Here is a 16,406-nt window from a genome sequence, read left to right as displayed (position 1 = left end):
TTGCAACACCAATCAAAATGTTAATGTGATTTTCATAGAAATGGGGGAAAAAAACAAGTCCAAAAAATATATGCAGAACCACTAAGGACTTCAAATAGACAAAATAATCTTGAGAACAAATATCAAATTTCTCACCTCTGATTTCAAAATACATTACAAAGATATAGGATTTAAAGCTGTATGATACTGGCAGAAACAGATGCATGGCCCTAAAGACCAAAATAAAAGGCCTTAAGTAAACTCATGGATACATAGTCAAATGAAATTCGCCAAGGTTCTAAGACAACAAAATAAGGAAAGGGTATTTTCTTCAATAATCAGTTGGACAAAAAGATAACCTAAAGAAAAATTACAAACCAAATATCAGATAAAGAGCTCATACTCAAAATATATAAGAAAATACCACAATCAAATGCAAAACAAACAAAAAATTAAAATGGTAAATAAACAAGTTGAGGACTGTGCAAAGACTTAAATAGACATTTGCATAACAAGACTTACAAATGGATAACATACACAGGAAAAGGTTTTCAACCTCACTAATCATCAGAGCAATGCAAATCAACATGTCATGCCCTGTTAGGTTGTGCATGATAAAGGCAAAAAATTCAGAGGTTAAAGCCATGATGTGGGGAGCTGAAACCTTTGTAAACTTCTGGTAGGAATGTAAATTGTACAGCTATTTTGTGGAAAGTGAAAGTCGCTCAGTCATGTCCAACTCTTTGCATCCCATGGGCTATACAGTCCATGGAATTCTCTAGGCAAGAATATTGGAGTGGGTAACCTTTCCCTTCTCCAGGGTATCTTTCCAACCCAGGGATTGAACCTAGGTCTCCCGCATTGCAGGTGGTTTCTTTGGCAGCTGAGCCACAAAGAACAGTATAAAGGTTCCTTATAAAAGTATAAACAATATCATATGATTCAGCAAACACAGTTCTGGATATATATGCAAAGGAAATTAAATCAGCATCACGGAGCAATATATGCAGTCCTAAATTTACTGTAATATTTTTCACAACAGACTAGACACACAACCAACTTCAGGTAACAAATAAGTGTCCTATGCCTGAGATAACTTTAGAAAACTGGGAGAAAATTCTCAAGACAACTGCATAAGACTCTTAGCCCCTTAGAATGAAAATAATATTAAAATTAAAGTGTCCAAATTACCTTAGTATGAAATGGTGCCCCAAAAGTTCTACAGATAGTGAAGCTTCATATACACAGCACCTGCCAGGGTTTACCCCAATCTTTCAAGGACTGGGAAAATGACACCTGGGAACATCTCAGGAAAAGTCACAGGGTGGGCAGGACTGGGGTATGGGGAGCAAGGGCAGGGTTGTCTAGAGGGAGTAGTGTGTTCTAAAGGGAGCAGTCACCCCAGGTCCTGCTGCTCTGAGTCTCTGACCTAGGTCTGGTCAATCCCAGGAGACCAGGTCAGCAGGGCTGTGAGAGCAAATGTGTAAAGAAAGCCAGCAGCCTCTTCACAGTCTCTAGAATCTGTGGCCATGCTGGTCTCTAGGGGCAGCTGCACATGGACTGCTCTCACGCAACACAGCATCCTTGGGGAGGTGTAGTGCTGAGATGAGCTCCAGGAGACTCAGCCCAGGCAGGGACGGCAGAGCACGTGTGCTCTGACTCATCCAACCCTGAGAGCACCCTTCATATGAGGAATAAACAGTGAGGACAAACATGAGGGCAAGCCACACATCCTGAAAATGCAGAGGGAGAGGGTTCACGTCTCACCCACCACCTGACACTCACTGCAAGAACTTGGTCTTCAGTAACTATGAGACTTGTGCCCACTAGGATATGATTATCATAGGAGCATTTAAAGATGAAGACAAAGTCCCTTGTACATAATACCCTACAGGTACTAACCAGATGCCAAGCTTTCATATTTGGCAGTGAAAAGGCAACCAAAGAAGAGTCTTGTGAGAAAGGACATTTTTAAATGGAAAAGCAAGAAGGGATGACTCTAAGAAGAGCACAATAAAGCACATGGACACATAGTTGTATTTCATCATTAAAATATGAAAAAATCAAATCACAATTCTATACTTTTTCTTCTCTTCCTCAGTTTATATTCACCTTCTTTCATCTCAAAATAAGCAAGTGCAACCTGAGTGGTCCAGGAACCCTGTTTCTCCAAATCTCACCTTAGAGTTGCATTCTGTTCCACATCACTGTGACAAATACTCTCCAAGTTCCATTCTGGAGAAAGACAATCATGAGCAGTAATACAGTTATTATACAAGCTGACCCATCCATCTCTCCTCCTCCACTTGGCTCACACTGCATCTCCCTGGTCTTCCCTCTGGGTTCTCAAGCCTCTCCTGTGCCTTGTGGAGTCAGAGCCTTTCAACAAGACTTTGATCATGGTTGCAAAATTTCACCTGAGAGAGAAATGCTGAGAGAATCACTTTTCAACCTTACACTTTTACAGGCCCAGTTTTGCTCTTACCTTCAAGCTTACCAACCTGAAATTCCAACTCTTATGGACACATTTGAAATATGGATAGTGTGACAAAGCAATTGCAAGATTTTTGTTGTTTCTTTAATTTAAAGTTAATTATTGTTTGAAATATGTTCATTATAGGTAGGCAGATCTGACTAGTGACTACTTCACTGGAAAGTTCAGCTCTAAGAGCTCCAAAGACAAGGAAAAGGCATTGAACTGCTTGTTGTAGCTGTTCTTTATTGCAGAAGGTGGGATGGCCTGAGATGATCAATTGTAAGTATTTGGGGCTCTTGGACCCAGACCAGGCATTAGAAGAGTCCTTGTGGACATTCCTGTAGTAAGGTGAACATTCAGATCCAAAGAAAATTCCCAGTAGGGGGCTCACTTATAGGCAGAGGTGAAGGGCATGGCCCAGCACTCCTGTACTACAAGTAACCAGAGGGCAGGTTCAGAGGGGAGGGAGGAAATTTCACTCTCTTCATGAGCTCATCTTTCCCATCCCTGACCCTAGAGGACCCAAGCAAGGCAGTTGAAAATCTCCTTAGGAAGTGAAACATTTATGCACTGAAAATCCTAGGACATTGTTGAAAGAAAGAAGAGACAAGTAATTGGAATGACATAGGAGAAGGCAATGGCACCCCACTCCAGTACTCTTGCCTGGAAAATCCCATGGACAGAGGAGCCTGGAAGGCTGCAGTCCATGGGGTCGCTGAGGATCGGACACGACTGAATGACTTTACTTTCACTTTTCACTTTCATGCATTAGAGAAGGAAATGGCAACCCACTCCAGTGTTCTCGCCTGGAGAATCCCAGGGATGGGGGAGCCTGGTGGACTGCCATCTATAGGGTCGCACAGAGTTGGACGTGAATGAAGTGACTTAGCAGCAGCAGCAGCATATTCATAGACTGGAATATTTAGTGTTGTTGAACTTCCTGTGCTACTAAAAGTGATGTACATATATATTGAAACCTCTCACAACACCTCATGTCATTTTTACATTATGGAAAATTCATTCCAAAATACTAATACTTATGGAAACCAAAAGTAACCCAAAGAGACAAAACAATCTTGAGAGCAAAGAACAATGTGGCCTTAAGGCTTCCTGAGTTCAAAACACATAAGAATGCCATAGCAGTCAAAACAGTGTTCTACCAGCAACAAAATAGGCAGTGAGACCAATGAACCTTAAGAAGGGAATCTCGAATAAATTGACACATGTGTAGCCAAATGATCTTTGCCAAGGTCCTAAAATTACCAAGTGAAGAAAGAACAGTCTTCTCAACAATCAACAGAAAAAAAAAAAAAAAAAAAAAAAGGTAACTTGTAGAATGAGAGGAAATATCTGCAAACTTTGTATCTGAATAAGGGACCAATATCCAGAATATATAAGAAGTGAGTACAACTCAACTTCAAAACAACAGCAGGCAAATAACTGAGTTTAAAAAATGTGTATAAAGCTTCAATAGACATTTCTTCATAGAAGACAGAGAAATGATCAATATATATAGGAAAAGTGGTCAACATCACTAAGTATCAGTGAAATGGAAACCAAGTCAAAAGGAAATATCACATTTAAGGATGTGTATTGTTTAAAAAAAAAAAAAGAGGAAGAAAAAACACCCAGATATTGGCAAGGATTTGGAGAAGTGGAACTTCTGTACCTGGTTCATAGGAATGGCATAGCCATTATGGAATTAAAATGGCATAGCCATTATAGAACAATTTCAAAGTCCCTCAAGATATTATTAACAAAATTATCATAAGATCAAGGAACCATTCTTTTCAGTTCATATCCAAAGTAGATAAAACTACAATGTCCAAGAAAATATATACAATCTCATGTCCATTGCCACATTATACACAACAAAGAGAGAAAAACTGCCTTGTACTCAAAGCAGATGAATCAATGAAGAAAGTGTGGTGTATAAATACACTGGAATGTGACTCTGTGTTTTGTAAGGAAGGAAATCCTGTCATTTGCAGCAATATGAATAAAACTGGAGGACGCTGGTAAGAGTGAAATAAGCCAGTCAAAGGAGGACACATATTTCATGATTCCATTTACCTGAGGTATCTAAAGGAAAATTCAGAGAAGCAGAGAGTAGAAGGGTGGTTCAAAGAGCTGGGAGGAGGTAACACAGGGAGTGTCTGTTCAGTGTTTATACAATTTTAGTTTCAAGATGGAAAAGTTCTAGAGACCTGCTGAACAACACAGTGCATGGAGTTAGCAGGGCTGACTGGACGCTTGAAAGCTTAAGAGGCAAAACTGGGTTGAAGTTCCTCCATCTATTTGTGAAGGCTTCTATTTTCTCAGGTTCCTTGAGAAAAGGGTGTGGCATGTGGATACTACCAGGGGCTCCCTGCAGAAGGAAGGAGCCTCTCCAGTACTAAGAACCTGAGATGAGGGGGGAGGATTCATTCAGAGGCTCTAAAAGGAAAGATTGTGAATGAGGCACATGGCAGAGTGATGAATCATGCCCAATCAAAATGCCATAAGACCACTAAGAGATGAGATTTACTATTAAATGAAGGTGTGGTTGACCCAGTGAGGGGGATTTTTGAAATGCAGTTTCTTAATGAAATTCATTAAGAATCCTGTAGGGCTTCCCTGGTGCCTCAGTGGTAAGAATCTACCTGCCAATGCAAGAGATACAGGCTCGATCCCTGGTCTAGAAAGATTCCACTTGCCGCAGAGCAACTAAACCAATGCACCACAACTACTGAGCCTATGCTCTAGAACCCAGAAGCTGCAACTGCTGAGCACACATGACAAACTACTGCAGTCCAAGAGCCCTGGAACCCATTGTCTGCAACAAAGAAGCCTCCACAGTAAGAAGGCCGTGCACCACTAGAGAGTAGGCCTCACTCTCCACAAGTTGAGAAAAGCTTGCACAGCAAAGAAGATCCAGCACAGTCAGTCAAAAAATTAATAAAAGTTTAAAAGATTCCTGTAAACATTTTCTTGGGTAGTGATGAAATTTGTCTTCCAGGTTAAAGGATGTTCACTTCGTATAAAATCAATGCAAACAGTGAATGCGTATACTTTCATTTTATATGCATACTTATTCAGTGGTGATGGGAATTTACGTGGGGAAGTTGACACCAGTAAGAGTGATGTTTAAGGTGACAAACATCAAGGAAACCACAACACAAAAATATTCGCACACACAAACAAATCACACTATACATTACACATAAAGACACACCCACTCCCATGGACCGAAACATACACTATTAACCATAATGCAGCTTCTTCCTGGAACCACAGTAATCAGCCGTATTACTCTATTTATAAATTACTTTCTATTACCAGGGCTCCTACACTCATTCCCAGCAGGAATTTGAAATCAATTTGCCCTCTACACTAAAATCATGGAGAAAGCCTCAACTTTCTCATCTACAAAGCTGTTCCTGCCCAAGTGAAAGATTTTAGAATACATATTGCTTTCACGTGCAGAAAGGGCCAAATACAGAAGAGAAGACACTTTGAGGATAAAATCACATGGGGGCACAGTCTTTGGTTCATTTGGGGACAGTGGGAAACCTGATGAGGAGCAATGTGGAGTCCAGGGAACCCAGCAAGATCAGTGCACACATACTCAGGATGAAAGGCAAGACCTGTGCCTGGAGGATGGAACTTCCAATCCATTTGGGTTGGAAATTACCGAATTCCTTTCCTAGAGGACAAGCTGCTGCAGGAGAGAGAACTCTGTACAGAGAGTAAGTAGATGCTAACAATTCTAATATACTGTGAACTGAGGCATCATGAGTTGGTAATAAGCGTCTCACTCCACATTATCCCAACCAAAGGAATCGTCTATATACGGAATGAACACCCTCAAATAATCATAAACTAAATCTACCTTTTGAAAACAAAAAACAGCTTGCCTTGGAGAAACACTGTCTCTTCTGTCCTGTCACTAGTTGGGTTGATTGGCAGGTCCTCAGTGAAACCTAGAGTGGCTGTTTGAACACTGGTGAGGCTGCTTGGGAACCATTCAGGGGGCTTTCTCTTTGTGTGGACATGGGTAGTGTGTTTGGATGTGAAAGTTTAGTAAGCATGGGCTGAACTTGCGTTCATCCATCCTCTTTAGAGGAGAAAGGATAGTAGAGGAGGAAGGAGATGAAAACAGAGCTTTGGCTTTCTAGCTAAGAGGAACCTAATCAAAAGGAAATATTCAATCAAAAAAAAAAAAAAAAGAGGAAAACTCTAAAACACATGATACTGTTCAGTAAAAGAGACCCATGAGTCCTCCTGCTTATTTTGAGTTCCGAATAAATTGCCACAGTCTCTTGATTTTTCCCAGATCACTCTTCCTCCAGGATCCACAGTTGCTGCTACTCTACTTATCATGATTTCTATGAGACTTTGTTCTTGATTAAAAGTAAACTCTGTTAGAGGACAGAATTCAATCCTGGGTAAAGTATGCTATTATATTTATTCACTAATCATTTGTCTTAAAGAAAATCAAATATACAAGATCCGGTAATACTGAATTCTTACTATTTAAATACAGCCACTATCAATAATATCATATTTTTCTATCAATATTCGTTTTTTATACAGGCTGTGCATGTCCACAGAGTCAGTGTCTCTCCATACTCACAAGGATCATACGTTTAGTCAGACATTTACTTATAGAAATCACAGAGTAAGCACTGACTGTCTGTAATCCAGGTAGGAGATTTTCAGTAAGAGTCATGTCCACCAGGCTAACAATCAAGTTTAATTTTGAGTTCTTTGTTACCACTATCCCTTGGGTGTGTGCTGCAGGAATTGATCACTTGAAAGATAATGTTACCAAATATAATAACACATTTTCCCCATTCTTATTTGTATATGCAATGACATGTGCACTGATGAATGAGGCATGAATTGTCTACATGAAGCTACACTACTCTCTGTAAGTTGACAGAAGGATGTAGGTCTCACGGTGACTTTCATACTAATGCCTGGGCCAAAAGTCAACTGTTAATCTGCCCATAGTTTCCCTGGGTTCTGTGAACACAGAAAAGAAAAGAAAGAAAGTGAAGTCAATCAGTCGTGTCCAACTCTTTGCGACTCCATGGACTATAGCCTATCAGGCTTCCCCGTCCTTGGGATTCTCCAGGCAAGAATACTGGAGTGGGTTACCATTTCCTTCTCCAGGGGATCTTCCCGACCCAGGGATCAAACCTGGGTCTCCCGCATTGGAGTCAGATGCTTTAACCTCTGAGCCACCTGGGAAGCTCTGTGAACACAAAGACCATCATATAGATGGATCAGTCTCTTGCTCTGTGATCCCAGCCCTCACCCCCTGTAGGCACCCAGAATCAGGGTTCTTCTCCAACCAAAGCAGGCAAGAGAACCCCATATAAGCTAGATTCCTCAGCATAAGCTAGATTCTTCAGCAGAGGGGTGTCCCTTCATGCAAATTGCTTTTGTTTGCTCTACCATGCACCTGAGATCAGAGAGAAGACAACAGTGTGAGCGTGTCAGCCTCTTGTGTATTGTGCATCTGTGCATACAAGTCTTTCATTCTCATTTTTGCTCTCAGAAAACCAAATGGGAATTTGTTGAGTCCACAGCCCCAAAAGAAAGCAGAGAGGATGCCTGTGGGAAAGGCATGAGCTTTTCCTGAAATATCTCTCAAGCCCATTTTGACCAGCAATTAGAACATTTTATTTCAAGAAGGAAAATTTTCTACTGAGGAATGTGCTCTGGACCACAGTTTCTAATTGATGTCATTTTTTTTTTTAATGTCTTTTTGAATAAGTTATCTGCTGGGAGACGCAACATTCATCCACCAAATTAAAACCTGTATGTATCAGCTGTCTTGAATAGAGAAACTTAATCTGAATTCAGCTGAAAAATAAAGACATGAAGCAACACTTTTATCTCAGATAAATAAGGGACACTTACCACGGAGGTGGGCAGAGCCTCTTCCTCCAACTTTCAACTGGATAGCTCCTCCAGCTGGTCCTCAAGGAGCTCTAGGAGGACATAGAGGAATTGTCAGGACACCTGTGATGCTGATTGCGAAGACCTTGCTAATGTGGACACATGGGGGGAGTGTATGGATGTGGGTAGTTAATGTGTGGGTTGAGGTCTATTAGACAACCTTCCTGGTGGGTGGAGGAAAGCGAAGGAAATGTACATTTCAGGAATGAGACAGAAAGCCTTTAGTTTTCTAGCTAAGGGGCACCTGATCAACTTGAAATTGTCAGTATGACAAAGGGAAGCACTAAAAATCACATTATGTTTCAGTAGTTATGTACAGTTGTGAGACTTGGACCATAAAGAAGGCTGGGTGCCAAAGAACTGATGCTTAGAACAGTGGTGCTGAAGAGACTCTGCAGAGTCCCTTGGACAGCAAGGAGATCAAACCAGTCAATCCTAAAGGAAGTCAACCCTGAATATTCATTGGAAAGACTGATGCTGAAGCTTCAATAATTTGGCCACCTGATGTGAGGAGCAGACTCAGTGGAAAAGCCCCTGATGCTGGGAAAGATTGAGGGCAGAGGAAAGGGGGGTGCACAGAGAATGAAATGGTTGGATGGCATCATCGACTCAATGGACATGAATTTGAGCAAACTCCAGGAGATAGTGAAGGACAGGGAAGCCTGGTGTGCTGCTGTTCATTGGCTCACATGAGTCAGACACAACTTAGCAATTGAGCACTCTGATCAAAAATACATTGTATTTATTCTTTTCATAATTTGTAAGAATTTAAAAGTTCCATAGCATTTTCTACTTTCATGATGTTGTGTACCTATCAACATCATCTACATCTAAATCTTTGTCATCAGATCCAATATAACATCTGTATTCCTTAAGTCATAACCCACCTTCCCTCTTGTCTCCTGGCTTTGATAATTTCTATTTCTATTTTTGTAATTTCTAATTTCAGTTTTCATGAGTTTGTCTATTCTATGTATGTTAAAGCAATGGAATCATACAATATTTGCCGTTCTGTGTCTGCCTTATTTCACTAACCATAATATATCTTTGCATTATTTGGGCCATTCATTTTGTAGCATATTTCAATCCTTAATTCATTTTTGTGATTGAATAGTGTTCCATTCTGTGTATATATTTAATTTATCCATTCATCACTCAATGGTCTTTGGGTCATTTCTGTCTCTTGACTACTCAGAATACACTATGAATGTTAGTGTACAGATTTCTGTATGGTACCATAATCATGATAAATAACATTTTTCATATTTAAAATATTGTTATTGAAAGGTATGTGTGGGGGGGTCTGGCTGCTCCCCAATCAAAAGCCAATAAGCAGGCCAGGTTGGTAAAAAGGAAAGTTTGGATTTATTTTAGATGCTGGCAACTGGAGGGTGGAGGAGGTTTGGGGATGGTGGCAGACATCTGTCCACAGGCAGACTCCCCTACCCCCTATCCCCAACAAGGCGGTGAGAGCTTTTATAGACAGAGTGGGAGGGGAGGTTACATGTAGAAACAGCACAATCATCTTCAAATTGGTCATCATCGTTCTGACTAGCATCGTCTTGGTTGTTTCAAGCAATTAATCTTCAGTTCTGGGGTGTGTTTGTTCCCATTTCCTTGTAGTCAATTCTCAGAATTGTGGCAACTCAAATCCTGGATATAGTCTGGTCTTCATGTAGTTAACTTCCTCACCTGGTGTTTTGGTATCTGTAAGACAGCTCACAGGATATGGCTTAGAATATTATCTATAGACCCTGAGAAAGAACTAAAGGTCCTTGACTGTGCTTAATGACTACATTATTATACTTAGTCTCCTTTTATTGTTTTTCTTTGTTTCAGTATTAATGGCTTCTCTGATTAAACTTGTCTCTGGTCAAAGTTTTCCAAAGGCAAAAGGCAGGCAGAGCAAAGTGACAATGGGAGAAGGGGATGGGAGGGGGGGCAGGCAACGAGCAAATGGTCCTGCTCCGTTTCAGTATCATTGAATGTAACAACACAAAGTGAGAATCTTAGGTGAATTATGGATTTAATTACTAAAAATATATTCTCTCCCTAATCACAATAAACATACCTTACTTATGTTATCTGTTAGTAACATATGTTAGCTCAAACTGGAGTGATAGGATATAGGAATTGTCTATATTGTCTACACTTTTTATGTCAATGTAGTCCTGTTCTAATAATTTAAAGCATTCTTGAAACATGGCTTCATGGAGAAACATATCACATATAATGTTAAAAAATTAGCTAATGTCAAAACCATAGCTATAGACCATATTTACTCTTCAACACAAAGCAAATATTGAACTTTAAAGGCATCTTTCCTTCCATAGTTAAAACAGTACCTACTCCTGTTGTTTCAGTTTGAAAACATAAAATAAAAGAAGAACATTGCTTAATATTTCAATTTTTTCTTAAATATAAGGGACTGAACATATTACAACAATTATTCTTGAGTGAACTTAAGGAGAAAATTTCCACAGTACCTTCAACTGGGTCACCCATTTTCGTGGCCAACTACAAACCTTCTTGACTCAGCTGGTAGTTGATGTTCTTGACCTCTGAGGAATGATTCTTCTTGCCTTCTGGGCAAAGCATCCTGTGAAATGCATTAAAATGGAGAGATCTGTTGACATCTTACTGGCAGAGGACCCTATGGGAACTAATAATCATTGACCCACAATTCAGTCCTCTGGTCCCCTTCCTCACCAGATGCCTAGCAGGGCCTCCTGAATCCAAGGTGGACTTAGGAAGATCGGCAGTTTGATGTGCACTGAAAACACCCAACAGACTGGCTGTGTGTGCAAATATCTCTATTTAACTGAGACCTAGAAGCTCAGCAGTGCATGGTGACCATGCCTGATGGACCAGATTCAGATCCTGTTCCAGAGAAACAGGTACTTGGGAAAGACATATGGATCCCTCTTTGCCTCAGTTCCCTATGTTGAGTTGGAGAAATGTTAATATGGCCTAATTTTAGTATTATGAGGCCCAGAATAAATAAATATGGGTAAAATACTAGAAAAATAAAGGAGGAACCTCCCTGGAAGTCCAGTCAGTAAGAATCTATCTCACAATGTAGGGGACAGGGGTTTGATTTCAGGTCAAGAAACTAAGGTCCCACATGCCTTGGAGCAACCAAGCCCACATGTTGCAACTACTGAGCCCAAATGCCACAACTAGAGAGTCAATGCACTGCAATGAAAGATGTGCATGACACAACGAAGATCCCACGTGCCACAACTAAGACCCGATGCAGACAAATAAATAAATATAGATAGACAAATAAATAAATAGAAAAGTAAAGGACTGTGCTTCATAAGTGCTCTGTAAGTATTCAGTCTTGAACGATGGAAAGAATAAGGTGCATCTGGTGATTGAAAGCAGAGAGGGCATTTGATGGCACCAATAAGTGGGGGCGGAAACTTACTCTTCAGCTTTTTCACATAAACAAGGCTTTACAGCTCATGGAGAGTATCTATCATCACATCCTGACACCCAGTGTTGTGGAGGAAGTGGTGAAACAGTTGGGGATCTAACCTATATGTTACAGTAGAGGGTGTTAAAATTTAGAGACATCAAGTGACTTTCCAAGAGTGCGCAGCAATGTGATGGCTATGGGACAGGATTGTAGATAGTTCCCTGTACACAGATGCCTGCACCCCTGAAACCTGTGCTGAACCTCTTCAAATTCTCTTGCTCCTAGTTTTCTGTAATGAGTGATGCCCTGGGGAAGATGTATGAGTCTAAAAAGAGCTCCAATCCCCCTCCTGCCATTTGTCTCTATATTTCAATTCCTGATCCAAAACACACATTTCTTCTGAGCAAAACGTCTCAGAAAGACCACAGGATTCCAACTCTGTCCATCCTCCCCAGGCTCTTTGCATGTTCAACCATCTCACAAGCAGCCTTCTCAAAGCTCAGGTCATCTTGCTGAGTGACCAGTGGTCTGTTTGGCCACCAAGTTGGCTCAGAGCTCAGAACCTTCTAAACCAAAGGCCACATGATGGATCTACAAAGAATTAGTTTCCCTTCCATTGACCAAGTGTGGATGAGCAGTTAATGTGCATTAACTGGGGAGGTGGCCATCTGTGCTGGGCTTTGGTGACTTAAGTCTGTGATGCTCAAAGTCTCACAGTTGATCTGAGCACTGATTTGAGCAGCTTGGACCAAGCACTAGCTAAAAATGGGCAGGAGCTCAAGTCTTTCCTCACTAAAATTCTGACACTATCAACTCCTCATCATAAGGTAGACCTTGTAGTGGAAGACAACAGAGCCCCATATTCATTTGAAAATCATCTCTATACACACATCCTGGAGACAGCACCCCAAGATTGTCCTTGAGGATCAACAGACAGACCCTCCTTCCCTCAGTGACCAAATGTTTCTCCTACAAACCCGACAGCTCTGACCCATATTACCAAACTCCCTGGACATGTGAACATGTAAGTTTGTGCTTAGTTGCTCAGTCGTATCAGACTCTTTGCGACCCCATGGACTGTAGTCCACCAGGCTCCTCTGTCCATGGGGACTATTCAGGCAAGAGTACTGGGGTGGGTTGTCATGCCCTCCCCCAGGGTATCTTCCCAACTCAGGGGTTGAACCCAGGTCTCCTCATTGGAGGCGGATTCTCTACTGTCTGAATCACCAGGGAAGCCCTGGCAATAGCCAAACAGTGATCCTGTCCACATCTACTCATGGAAATCCCATCAGTAAATCCCAGTGTCTTTCCTTTTTAAAAGTCTCTGTAATTACACTGCTAGTACTTGTAGATTTGGGCAGCTACATTTAGAAGAGTTAAGCTGTAATTTCCTTTTCCTGTAATGTCTATAGCTGGGGAGTCCTCACAGTTCTCCTGCTTCAGGTCTTTCCATCTGTTCTCTGGTAGGCTGTGTACAAAACTAGCACTGGGAAATTGTACATATTTCTAAATTTAGGAAGATATTTAAGGCAGCCATCCAACAGAAGAATCAAAAAACATAAATTAAGGAATCAAACAAAACTATAAAATACATTTCTAACTCTGTAGGTAAACTAGAGTAATTTCCATCTATTGTCTGGTGTGCTTAGTCGCTCAGTTGTGTCCACGTCTTGCGACCCAATAGACTATAACCTTTCAGGCTCCTCTCTCCATGGGATTCTCCAGGCAAGAATACTGGAGTGGGTTGCAATTTCCTTCTCCAGGAGATCTTCCCTACCCAGGAATTGAACCCAGGTCTCCTGCATTGCAGTCAGACTCTACCGACTGAGCTACAAAGGAAGCCCATTCTCTGGTAGAGTGTGTACAAAATGGGCACTAGGAAATTGTACATTTTTCTAAATTTAGGAAGATATTTAAAGCAGCCAGCTGATAGAATAATTAAAAATAAAACTTAAGAAATAAAACAAAATATAAAATAGAGTTATAACTCTGTATATAAATCAGGGTGATGGAAATTAAAAAAAAAAAAAATGAGGAAGATACATCAGTAAAAGTTAACCAACCCATTTGAAGGACCAGCCTTCAGAGGATCAGTAGGAACCTAAATCCAGAACAACAGTTTAGGCTGCCCATTTCAGACTCTCAAGGTTGAAGGTGAGCTCTTCTCACTTGACACCATATGTGAACCTCTCAGCTCACAAAGTGGCAGTTGGTACAGAATGCAGAATGTGTTATCACATTCTGGTGACAATTCATCACAGGACTCTTAGAGTTAACTGGACTCTGCATAGCACAAGTCCAACTGCTACTGTGCAGAAAGTGCAATTCCATGGACAAATCTGCTTTTTCAGAGTAAACATTTCATTTCAAAAATTGAATCTTATTCTCACACATTCTTCTCTGATTATGAAAATAATTTATATGAGCTAAAATGGCCTTCCCCCCAAAATATAGTTGATAGTGAACATTTCAGGGTGAGGAGCAACAAAACTAACACATTGAGAAGAAAAAGAGATTATATTCTTGATTAGCATATCATCTTGGTACTGATCACACGTTTGTGTTCCTAACACACAGTGAGGCCAGACAACACCAGAACAGGAGCAGAGAAAGCCTTTCTGCAGGGCCACACAAAACAAAAAGACAAACAAACAAACAAAAAAACCTGAGCTCCTAGAAAGCTTTCAGCAAAGCCCTTTTCTGGGAAAGCTGAGGGAGCACCCTGGTTACTTCTGGTGTCAGAGTCTTTGTTCTTGAGGTCAGGTCATGGTCAGGTCACGTGTTCCTGTAAACCTCCACTAAAACAAATGCTACTCTAAGTTCTGACAAGAAAGGGTCAGGTCCCAGGCACCGCCCTCTACCTCTGGAGTCCAGGCCTAAGCCAGGAGGAGGGGCTCCTGGGCGGGCAGGTTATCCTACTGGGTTCAGGAGGACATCCACCCAGCACCCAATCTGGGTGCTCCCGCCATTGCCCGGCCCTGGCTGAGGGGGCAGGTCTCAGCTGGCAGCAGCCTCAGATCCAGGTCCCAGGCCCCACCCAACCATCATTTCTGAGGGAGCCTGGCTCCCAAGACCCAGCCGGACCTCAGGCTTTTCATTTAAACTGAAGAGACACACTTGTAGCAAATACCAATTGGGTTAATCCCCAGTTCACAAAAATTACCCTCTTTGAGAGAGGTCACAACCACAGAGGTAAGCCTTAAGTAATGATGTGTAAGATCCTTGCACACCAACCTAACCTCCTGTTACCTCCTGGAAAACAGATCAATGCTGGACCAAGTGTGGAAACGTGAATGGAGAGACACAAGCTGGTGAAATTTTACCTTAATAGCCAGGGTCATATCCTCTAGCTGCCCAGGGCTCTGGGGACCATTCCCGTATCAACCTCTGTAGCTTATAGGTCATGGAGGTGAGGATTGGGGAGAGGCTTGAGGCCTGGACCTGGACTGTGGGTGCCCATGAGAGGGCTCTGGGGCTCTGTGGGACACAGTGCTCAAATTGTCCTGGGCCCCCACTTCACCCACCTGCCCTGAGAACTGAGGGTCTGGATAACACATGGAGAAGGCCTCTGTCTGACACTCGCTGCAGTTTCCAGGGAACGGCTTCCAGGTTGCCCTTTGGAGGAACATGACCTCTAACCCCTGGGCTGACTTTCTCACTAAAGGTCTTGCAATACTGACTGTATGCCAGCCCCACCCCATTATAATCTCCACGCAATTCTACTATTCCTGAGTTACCAGACTTCCCTAAATGAGACTAAGACTTAATCTCCTTATAAACAAAGAATTCTTTATCTCCTTATAAACTTGTATTCTTTATTTGAAAGTGAAGTCCCTCAGTCGTGTCCAACTCTTTGCAACCCCGTGGACTGTAGCCCACAGGCTCCTCCATCCATGGGATTCTCCAGGCAAGAATACTGGAGTGGGTTGCCATTTCCTTCTCCAGGGGATCTTCCCGACCCAGGGATCAAACCCAGGTCTCCCACATTGCAGGCAGATGCTTTAACCTCTGTGCCGCCCTGTAAATTCTTCTCAAGAAATCAAAATGGCTGTCTGAAGAGGCCTTACAAACAGCCGTGAAAAGGAAAGAAGTGAAAAGCAAAGTAGAAAAAGGAAAGATATACACATTTGAATGCAGAGTTCCAAAGATTATCAAGGAGAGATAAAAAAGCCTTCCTCAGAGATCAACGTAAAGAAATAGAGGAAAACAATAGAATGGGAAAGACTAGAGATCTCTTCAAGAAAATTAGAGGTACCAAGGGAACATTTCATGCAAAGATGGGCTCAATAAAGGACAGAAAAGGTAGAGACCTAACAGAAGCAGAAGATATTAAGAAGAGGTGGCAAGAATACACAGAAGAACTGTACAAAAAAGATCTTCATGACCCAGATAATCACAATGGTCTGATCACTCACACTCACCTAGAGCCAGACATCCTGGAATGTGAAGTCAAGTGGGCCTTAGGAAGCATCACTACGAACAAAGCTAGCGGAGGTGATGGAATTCCAGGTGAGCTACTTCAAATCCTGAAAGATGATGCTGTGAAAGTGCTGCACTCAATATGCCAGCAAATTTGGAAAA

The sequence above is a fragment of the Bos indicus genome, chromosome 16, assembly GCF_029378745.1.
Source record: "Bos indicus isolate NIAB-ARS_2022 breed Sahiwal x Tharparkar chromosome 16, NIAB-ARS_B.indTharparkar_mat_pri_1.0, whole genome shotgun sequence".
Lineage (NCBI taxonomy): Eukaryota > Metazoa > Chordata > Mammalia > Artiodactyla > Bovidae > Bos > Bos indicus.
Note: the sequence above shows the minus strand (reverse complement) of the source record.